Source organism: Pleurodeles waltl, chromosome 7, assembly GCF_031143425.1.
Source record: "Pleurodeles waltl isolate 20211129_DDA chromosome 7, aPleWal1.hap1.20221129, whole genome shotgun sequence".
Lineage (NCBI taxonomy): Eukaryota > Metazoa > Chordata > Amphibia > Caudata > Salamandridae > Pleurodeles > Pleurodeles waltl.
The window spans coordinates 14,384,207-14,394,602 of record NC_090446.1 but is presented as its reverse complement, the minus strand read 5'-3'; the positions used below and the strand labels follow the sequence as shown (position 1 = coordinate 14,394,602).

At 42.8% G+C, this 10,396-nt stretch overlaps 1 pseudogene; it reads right to left on the bottom strand.

Moving 5' to 3' along the window:
* Nucleotides 1-4,748: 4,748 nt before the first annotated feature.
* Nucleotides 4,749-5,696, bottom strand: LOC138246723 (olfactory receptor 5V1-like; annotated as a pseudogene).
* Between the last annotated feature and the right edge of the window lie 4,700 nt (nucleotides 5,697-10,396).

Here is a 10,396-nt window from a genome sequence, read left to right as displayed (position 1 = left end):
ATGTATTATCCCCAAAGCAGTAGTGACCTGTAACAATTTCCATCTGTGCTGAAAATAGCACATCAGTAAAAGGCAGTGCTGAGGTTTAACATCACAGATCTATCTTTCAACTGAAGTGGACCAGTCTCTGCACAAAAACTGGGATGCCTGAGGGGGTCCCTGTGATCCTCCTTCTCTGCTCATTAGGGGCATTATTGGGGGAGCACGAACGGTACACCGCTTCAATGTGGCACTCAGACAGTGCACTTCATGGCCGTATTTCTGCCTCTTCACTTGCATCTGCCATATGGCGCAAAGGCACATTGTTCTCTCTTTTGCATGTGACAACACATCAAGCACCCCCAAGCGAAAGAGGGAACGGGCCATTGTAATCACAGCAGCTTAAAATATGCCCTGGTGTGATTCATATTATAGAAGGAACCTCACAAAAATCTGCAGCCCATCTATAGTACCTGGGGGTGCAATATGCAGGTGCAAGCACCTATTGCATTCTGGGGCACTTTGTGTAATGCAGCCCTTGGTCGGATAATAATCTATTACTGCAATTAGGAATGCATCCTCTAGTCCTATAGCATATTTGATTTTCACACTCACACTGTTAGACCTGTCAGCCTTACGGTGGTCTTCTCCTAAACTTTTTACCTTCTCACCATCTATTTAACTTCTTTTATCTTAGTCTTAGGAATGTGTGCACTTTACCGCTGCTAGCCAGTACTAAAGTGCTTGTGTTTCCTTCATAGCACATGGTAATATTGGCATATTTAATTTACTTATAAGTCTCTAGTGAAGTGGTACACCAGGCCTTGTAAATTAAATGCTACTTGTGGGCCTGCAGCACGTATTATGCCACCCACTTCAGTAGCCCTTAAAACATATCCCCACCTGGCTTTGCGGCCTGTTGGTAGTTTTTGTTGTGCTCTAAGTGTTTTATTTGATTTATAATGGAACATATAGGAAAACAAGAGAAGGCAGGGTGCAACCAGCAATACAAATATAAGTTGTAGATCAGTGAAACAAAAACACATAATATAGAAGCAACTTAGCATACCAATCGTTGGTTTGCCAGTTTGTGGTATTAAAAAGTGAATTTGTGTGTGGTAAATGATAGGAGTGTTCTATGGTGAATGCAACTGCCAATTCAACTCAGCAAAATAACTTACTTGCCAAACCATAAACTCCCCTTTTATTACATATAAGTCAACCCTGAAGTAGGCCTTAGACTGACATGGTGCATTGTAATTGAAATGCTGGACATGTACTTTTAAGTTTGACATGTCCTGGTAATAAAAAACTCATAAATGTGTTTTGTTACTTCTGTGGGACATATGTCTCACATAGGATAACATTGGATTCCCTTATTTTATTTAATTAGTGGTATATTTTGTTTGAGAGCACCTAGGAAAGTCATGCTTGGTATCTGAAATATTGTAATTTAAAATCCTCTTTACTGGCACATTTGGATTTTAATTCACAATTCTGAAAAGGCCACTTTTAAAAAATTGGCATTTTCTTGTCCTAGCCTTTTGGTGCCTGCAGCCTGTTCCTGGATCAAATGATTTGGTGTAATTAGCAATTGTGTGTTCCTCTCAGACAGCATCACAATATGGTTTTAGGGTGCTAGCATGATGGGCCATCTCTAGCAGAATGGGGGGACAAAGTCGTCACCTACCACATTTGCACTTCAAAAGCACTGACCCAGCTCACACACAAAGGACTTCTCACAAGCATATTGCGCCCCCAGACAGACTGGGTCCATTTTTAAATCTCATAACCTTGATGTTCGATTCTTTGGTGCATGGGAACACTAAGAAATACATGTGCATGGGAGTCCATGAACTATGAGAATGAGGAACTGTGAGAAAATTGAGGTCCTCTATTGATGATATGGAAAACATCTTCTAGATTTGCAGCAGTTGTTGAAATGTTTGCCCTTAGTTCTTTTGGTCATAATAATCAACCAACTTAAATTTCGACCAGTGTCGTCCAATCACCACTAAAAAGTATTGTTAATAAGTAGTTAAAAGGCTTGAACTCAAGAGCACATGCACTTCTAAAATTTGCTCACTGTATATTTTGGTAGTACCTGTATGATGTTAATTCATCTTGATGCTCTCTGATACTTTGAAACGCTGTCCCAGTACCATTGGCATCCTGGTACTGCTTTACATAGCTCTCCCTGTCTCCACACCTACTCAGCATCCTGGTGCTGCATTATATACCCCTCCCTGTCTATATTCTTACTCTTCATCCTGGTGCTACTTTATATATCTCTCTTTGTCTACATTGTTACCATGCATCCTGGTGCTGCTTTATACCTCTCCATATTTTTACTCCGCATCCTTGTGATACTTTATATACCTCTCCCTATATATATTCTTACTCTGCATCCTGGTGCTACTTCATATTCATCTCCCTGTCTATATTCTTACTCTGCATCCTGGCGCTACTTTATATATGTCTCAATGTCTATATTCTTACTTTGTACCCTGCTGCTATTCTCTCTGTCTACATTCTCACCCTGCATCCTAGTGCTATTTCTATACCTCTCCCTATCTACATTCTTGCTCTGCATCCTGGTGCTCTTTACATACCTCTCCATCACCTATCTATATTCTTACATCCTGGTGTTACATTATATTCCTCTTGCTGTCTATAGTCTTACTCTGCCTCTCAGTGCCACCTTACATACCTCTCCCTATCTACATTCTTGCTCTGCATCCTGGTGCTGCTGTATACACCTCTCCCTTAGTGTATTGTTATTTAGCATCTTGGCGCATCTTAGCTCTAACTCTACTCAGTTCTTTTTCTTTAACATTGTCTCTACATTGGTGTTACCTATATACAGTTCTACTTCTATTACATGGATGTCACACATATCTGGGTGCTGCCTGTATACACCCTTATTCTTATATAGTGTCATTTGCATGTGGGTTACTTGCATCCGGGTGCTATATATCTACAATCTATGCACCTGAATACTACAGTTATAGCATCATTTGCATGCATTTGTTCGCAGTGTTCAGACTCATCTTGCTTCTGGTTTATTACTATCTCTGAGTTGATTTGACAATGTAATGCTGTCACCTGAATCCATTCCTGGAAGCATCATGGTGCTATCTTTCTCACTTCACCAGTAGCTGCACATTTTGCTTGCTGCTCTGCAATCTGTGCATATACCGGCCCTGACACAGTGCACCCTCACATTCACTTGGGTTTCATCTCAGCACTTTCACTATAATGCACTGCCAGCTTCCCACATGCCTTTCTCGTTCTCTATCTCTGCCTCTGGCCTCGGTTTCTGAGGTCAAGCACTTCTCTGGACTCCTCTCTCTGACCTTTCTCCATCCATCAGATCATGCCAGGCCTGCTGCAACAGAGCTGGAGTCCTTGGACATACCACCCAGATCCTTGCATGTACACCCGCACCCTTCCATCATTATATTCATGCCCCAGTCTGTTCCTGAGCACAGGGTAACAGTCCTTCAAGGGCACTCACAAGAAAGCACTGTGTTTTACAAATGTTTACAAATGACAAAGAAACACACAAAAGGTGATGGAAGGAATGCTTGCAATTTGTCTAACTATTGGCAATCGCTCAGGGTAGCATCCAAACCCATCATGGTTTTGCTCACCACGCCACCTCAGTGTGGCACCAGCCATATGGAAATCAGCCTTCAGCCTACTCCCCATGGGAAAAGTCCAGCCGGAATTGCAGAACCAGGTCCTCACCAAACTGAAACATAAGCAACCTGCAACCGGTTTCACCCTTGTTATGGGCCCATAAGCCAGGTACAGCTTGGTTCCAGAGGCAAAGTGAGCATTGAACCCATGTCTAGGCATACTCATGGGTCAAGACTAATTTGCAAATGACTGGGTCCAGCAAAAGAATGATGGGGTGGAGAGCTACCCCAAGTGCTACCCTGAGCTACTGCCAGTGGTCAGACTTATTGCAAGCAGCCTACCATCGTCCTTTGTGTATTTCATATAAATGACAAAGGTCAAAATTTATGGTCCAAGGGAGCCATTGTGTATTTGATTAATGGAAAGCTCCAGAGCAAGTTCCAAACAGGTGAAGGGTGATCATATGTAAAGTAGAAACAATTATGGTAAAAGCAGTCAGCAGAAAAGGTTTTCCAAGAAAAATTTATGTACAAGTAACTTCTTATTTGAAGAAACCAGTGTGGCTGTAAAAAGGGTGAATATATTTTGAATATATTGTGTAATATTGTGTACATCAAAATTGTCTATGAATAGAAGCATCCACTGACCGCCTACACAATAAATCATTTGAACACACAAACTATTAGTTTATTTACATTTGCGAAATGTGCAGTGAACTTTCAACAGCACATTTCACCCAGATTTTTAACATACTGGAAATATCAAAATGTTATGATGTATTTAAATAAAACATAAGTTGCATGATCTCATTTGTGTCTTGACATTCTGATTAAAACGTGTTATAAGGAACTTGTTATTAGTATTTAGGTGAGTAAATCTATTCAACAGAATTGTGTTTTTATTTTGAAAACATAAAAACTCAAAAAACTCTTTTTTTTTAGTGCATGACAAGGATCCATAGATTACAAGGACTCCTGGATTCCATCACACCGTATGAAGCAAACCTAGTAAACTGTAACCTTGGTCTTATATCTTTATTATCCAATTTGCACTGTTAGAAAAACATAAAATGTCATCATTTAGCTAAGCTCTTTAGAAAATGGTTCCTCAATTGTATTCTTTGTCGATCAACACAACCATTTAAGTGGCAACTTTTTTAGGGCCCTCTTTACCTCCTTGTTTCTCAAGGTGTAAATTAAAGGGTTGGACAAAGGAATGAAAGTGGTATATAGCAAAGAAAACAACTTGTCTTGGTATTGTTGATTAGACGTGGTAGGTTGCAAGTAGGTACAATTGACGGTTCCGTAAAATATAACTACCACAGTCAGGTGGGACGCGCAGGTGGAGAATGTTTTCCATCTTCCGTCAGAAGTGCGGATCTTCGTGATGGTGGAGATGATACATGTGTATGACATCAGAGTTAGAAGAAATGGGATAACTCCTATGATCATAGTCTCTACATAGATGACAATTTCCACTATCCATGTGTCACCACACAATAGCTTTACAAGGGCTCTAAGATCGCAAAAGAAATGATCAATTATATTAGAATTACAAAATGAGAGCCTAAATACCACGACCATTGGTGGTAAAATGCCAATAAAACCAACTGACCAAGAAATAGCCGCCAGCAGGACACAGACCTTCTTGTTCATTATCGATGAGTATCTCAGCGGGTTGCAGATTGCAACATAGCGGTCGTAAGCCATGGCTGTGAGTAGGTAAAATTAAGTGCTTGTGAGAGACATAACGAAATACAACTGGGACATGCAACCATTGTAGGAGATAAGTCTGCGATGCCCCACAAAGATGGATAGCAATTTTGGTGAAGTGACTGAGGTGAAAGAGATGTCGAGCAGCGACAAGTTCATGAAGAAGAAATACATGGGTGACTGTAGGTGCGGATCCACATATATTACTGATACAATGGCCATGTTTGTAAGCAGAGTACTTATGTAAACTAGTAAAATCATGACAAACAAAAATCTATGATATTGTGTAAGACTTGCGAAGCCAAAGAAAATGAATTCAGTCAACCTTGTTCGGTTTTCTTGCCATTTATAATCGGTTTCCATCAATTTCTGAACAAAGAAACAGATTATGTCGCGCCGCACCGCGTGGCGCGAGCCGAGCGTTCGGCACAAGCCGCGCGTTCGGCTCGGGCCGCGCTTCGCGTCTTTAAGACGCGGCGCGCCCCGAGCCTTTCCTGCACACTACGAGGCCCCAGGGCTTACTTGGGGCCTCGCGCTGCTCTCTCCCTCCGTTTTGTTGGGGTCTCCTGACCCCTCTTACCTGTTTGGGCTCCTTTTCTTCTTTCTTCTGTCTTCTTCCTTTTTGGGTCTGTTTCTTACTCTTTCCTTTATGTCTTTTCCCCTTCCCAGGTTACCCTTGTCTTCCCAGCATTCCTCCTTCCCTATTCTCTATGGTTTCTGCTCCAGTCTATTCTATCTACTTTTCCCTATCCAAGATGGTGTCCTTTTTCTTCCTGTGGGTCACTTCCTGTTTTATGGTATTTAAGGGTGGTGTTTTCTTCTCCTCCTTGCGCTGCAACACTTTCTGTTCAGTTAGTGTCCTCGCTCCTGATTTCCTAGCCTTTAGCTCTGGATTTCGCCATTTCTGTGTTATTACGTCAGTTCTTTTGATTCCTGTTCCTCTGTTCTTGTTTCAGGAATCCTCTGCGAATCTTCTTGGAGGTTTTTTCCTCTTCTTCTGAAGGGGTTTTTCCCTCTGGCGCTACTTTCTCACGGTCACGGTCTGTCCTTGGCGTTTCCCTTGCCTACAGCACCGTGGCTACCAGAAAGAGTCGCCCCTTTTTGGGCCAAAGTCGAACTCTCAAGATCCACGCCTCAAGATCTGCAAACTCCAGGCGCAAGCAGCACGTGAGTCGTGACAGATTGCAGCGCCCAACCATCCCGACGTCTTCTAACACCATGGAAGACACTGTGGTAGCTGCTGCAGATCCGGATCAAGCTCTTCTAACTACAATTCAGCAACAAGCTCAAGAATTACAGCAACTACGTAGTGAGAATGCTGCGCTGCGACAGGCTTTGGCTTTCCGCAGTGGTGATGTTCCGACGCTCTCCGCCTCTACCCATCGTTTTTCTGGTGAACCAACCAAGCTGCATGAGTTCCTTGATTCCTTAACAGTGTACTTCGCCTTCCGACCCACCCAATTCTCCCATGACAGAACAAAGGTGGGTTATCTCATCAGTGCCTTATCTGGTCCTGCCTTGGCCTGGGCAACCCCAATGGTATCATCTAACGATCCGGTATTGTCGGATTATTCCGCCTTTGTGAACCGCTTCAAGCTGATGTTTAGTCGTCCGGGATTGGAGGCTTCAGCGGAAGAAGCCTTATGCGATATTCATCAAGGTTCACAAGATGTCCTTCAATACATTACACGCTTTCGTCAACTAGCGGCAGAGACCACCTGGGTGGAACGTACTTTGTTGACTTTGTTTCGTAGAGGACTCAAAGAAGAAATAAAAGATGAACTAGTACATTCCACCAGAGTGGAAGATCTTCGTGGCCTGATGGATCAAGCCCTCTCCATCGAGTATCGCCTTCAGGAACGGAGAACAGAGAAGAGAAAGAGCAGAGGGTCTTTTCCACCAAGCACCTCACAAGTTTTTTCGCATCGTTCTGAGGAACCTCGCCCTCCTGTCAGAGACACCGAAGGAGAACCCATGCAGGTGGATACAACTCGAGGCCCTCTCTCCGCTAGCGAACGAGAAGATAGACGAAAGAAAGGTTTGTGTTTATACTGCGGTTCTGCCGGCCACATACTGCGTACCTGTCCAGTACGTCCATCAAGACCATCGGGAAACGCCGCTTCCCGTCCTCTGTAAGAAGGGAGGGGACGGGATTTGCAGCTATACCTTCCATCAGTTCTTTCAATGACAATACCACATCCTTGTTCATTTTACCAGTCTTGTTACAATTACCTGATGGCCGTCAAGAGAAGACTATGGCACTACTAGATTGTGGAGCTAGTGGTATTTATATGGATAATAAGTGGGCCACTACTCAACAAGTTCCTATACAACCTAAGGAGATTCCAGAACAAGTACACACGGTGGACGGATCTTTGATATCATCAGGTCCAGTAGATACAACTACCCTGATGCTGAATCTACAGATCGGTAACCATCAGGAACACATCTCCTTTGATCTTATAACTTCCCCCAACCATACCATCATTCTTGGAATCCCGTGGTTCATCCGACATAATCCATATGTGAACTGGGCTACCCGGACGGTTTCCTTGTCTTCACAGTTCTGTCACGAGCACTGTTTTGCTTCAGACAAGTATTGGTCGCCTAAGAGATCAATAATCACGGAGGGTACTACCGGTTCGACCATAAATACAGTCCAAGGAGTTCCTGAACACTATTTGGATTTTCAAGATGTCTTCCAAAAACCTTCCAAACCTGTGTTACCTCCACATCGAGATTACGATTGTGCTATTCCCTTGGAACCTGGCTCTTTCGTTCCTTTTGGCAGGATGTATTCCCTCACGGAAACTGAAAAGGAAGTACTAAAGGAGTATTTGGATGAAAATATTCAAAGTGGTCTTATTGTTCCATCGTCTTCTCCGGCCGGGGCTCCTCTCTTTTTCGTACCCAAGAAGACAAAGGATCTTCGCCCTTGCCTGGATTTTCGAGGCCTGAATAAAATAACTATTAAAGATCGTTATCCTTTGCCTCTCATAAGGGACATTTTAGAGGCAGTCAGAGGGGCCCAACGGTTTACCAAACTAGATCTACGGGGACCCTATCACCTCTTACGCATTAAAGAAGGAGATGAGTGGAAAACGGCCTTTAGGACTCCATTTGGCCACTTTGAATACAGGGTAATGCCTTTCGGTCTTACTAATGCCCCGGCAATCTTTCAGAGATTTATGGACTCAGTATTTTCGGATCTCCTGAATCAGACAGTTGTAATCTACCTTGACGATATTCTTATTTATTCCAGAAATCCCGAACTCCATTCTTCCCATGTGAAACAAGTCCTTCAACGACTCCGGGCACATCAACTATTTTGCAAACCCGAAAAGTGTGAGTTTGACAAGACGGAAGTCAAATATCTAGGATATCATTTAAGTACCACCGGTGTAGCTATGGATCAAGAAAAGGTACAAGCTATTCTAGATTGGCCTTCTCCATCTTCTATTAAAGAAACACAATGCTTTCTAGGATTAGCGAACTTCTATCGACAATTCATCGCAGACTTTGCAAAACAAACTAGCCATATAACTCACACTTTAAAGAAGGAAAATCTTATTAAAGGGTTTGTCTGGACTAAAGCTGCCGAAACAGCCTTTCAGGATTTAAAGAAGGCATTTACACAAGCTCCCATCTTAAGACATCCAGATACCAACAAACAATTTATTGTCGTCACCGATGCTTCCGAAAAGGCCATTGGTGCCGTCCTACTCCAACAACAAGAGGATGATGGTCTTGAACATCCTGTTTTCTATTTGTCTCACATACTCTCTATTGCAGAACAACATTACTCAGTACTGGAAAGAGAATTATTGGCTCTGAAAACAGCTTGTAGTGAATGGAGACAGTTTCTGATGGGTTCCAAGGAACCTTTTGAAGTGAGAACCCACCATCGAAACTTACAATGTTTACGAAATTTCGTATGCCAAAATAGTCGTCAAGCTCGTTGGGCCTTCTTCTTCAGCCAGTATGATTTCTACATTACATATATTCCTGGCTCCCAAAACATTCTGGCTGATGCTCTGTCGCGTCGTTATCCAGATTGTACTCCTGTCCCAGCTCAACCCCTACTGGAACCTAATAAGATCATTGGGGTAGCACAGTCTTTTCTGGAGGAGGTACAACTGGAATACCCCAATCTATCTGATGATGAAGTAGAGAACTTAAGGCCTCTTCTACATAAGAGACAAGGATACTATCATTATCACGATCTGTTATTCATCCCTACTAACAGAGTGAGAGAAAAGGCATTACAAATGTGTCATGATTCACCGGTTGCTGGTCATAGAGGCATCAAGGCCACACAAGAACTGTTATCACGATTTTTCTGGTGGCCTACTTGGAAACAGGATATTGAAACATACGTTCAGGCTTGTCCCACATGCGCTCAAGTCAAGATTCCCCGAACCAGACCTGCAGGATTACTCCAGCCCTTGCCGGTTCCGCCAACTCCATGGCACACCATCTCTACTGATTTTATGTGTTTGTTACCACTTTCAGCAGGAAACTGGGTAATCATGGTCACTGTGGACTCCTTTACTAAGATGGCTCACTTCACTGCCTTGAAAAAGCTACCTACATCCCAAGAGTTAAGCCAGATATTCATCGAACATATCTTCCGTCTTCATGGACTTCCTCATACTATTATATCTGATAGAGGACCTCAGTACATTTCCCGGTTTTGGAGGTATTTTTGTAAGACACTAAACATCGATAGAGCTCTGTCATCGGGCTTCCATCCTCAGACCAATGGACAGACCGAGCGTCTGAACCAAGGCTTAGAACAATACCTTCGTTGTTTTTGCAACTCAACTCAAAGCAACTGGAACACTTATCTCCCTATTGCTGAATTCTCTTACAATAATTCAGTCCATAGTGCCTCCAAGACCACTCCTTTTTTCTGTTCTTATGGTTTTCATCCTACCTCTTTTCCTACTTCTTCTCTGTCTCCCACTCCCTTGCCCGCTATTACTCATTTTTCCAAACGTCTTCTACAAATCCATAGACTGATTCGTTCTAATCTCTTACACACCAAGAGATATATGAAGAAA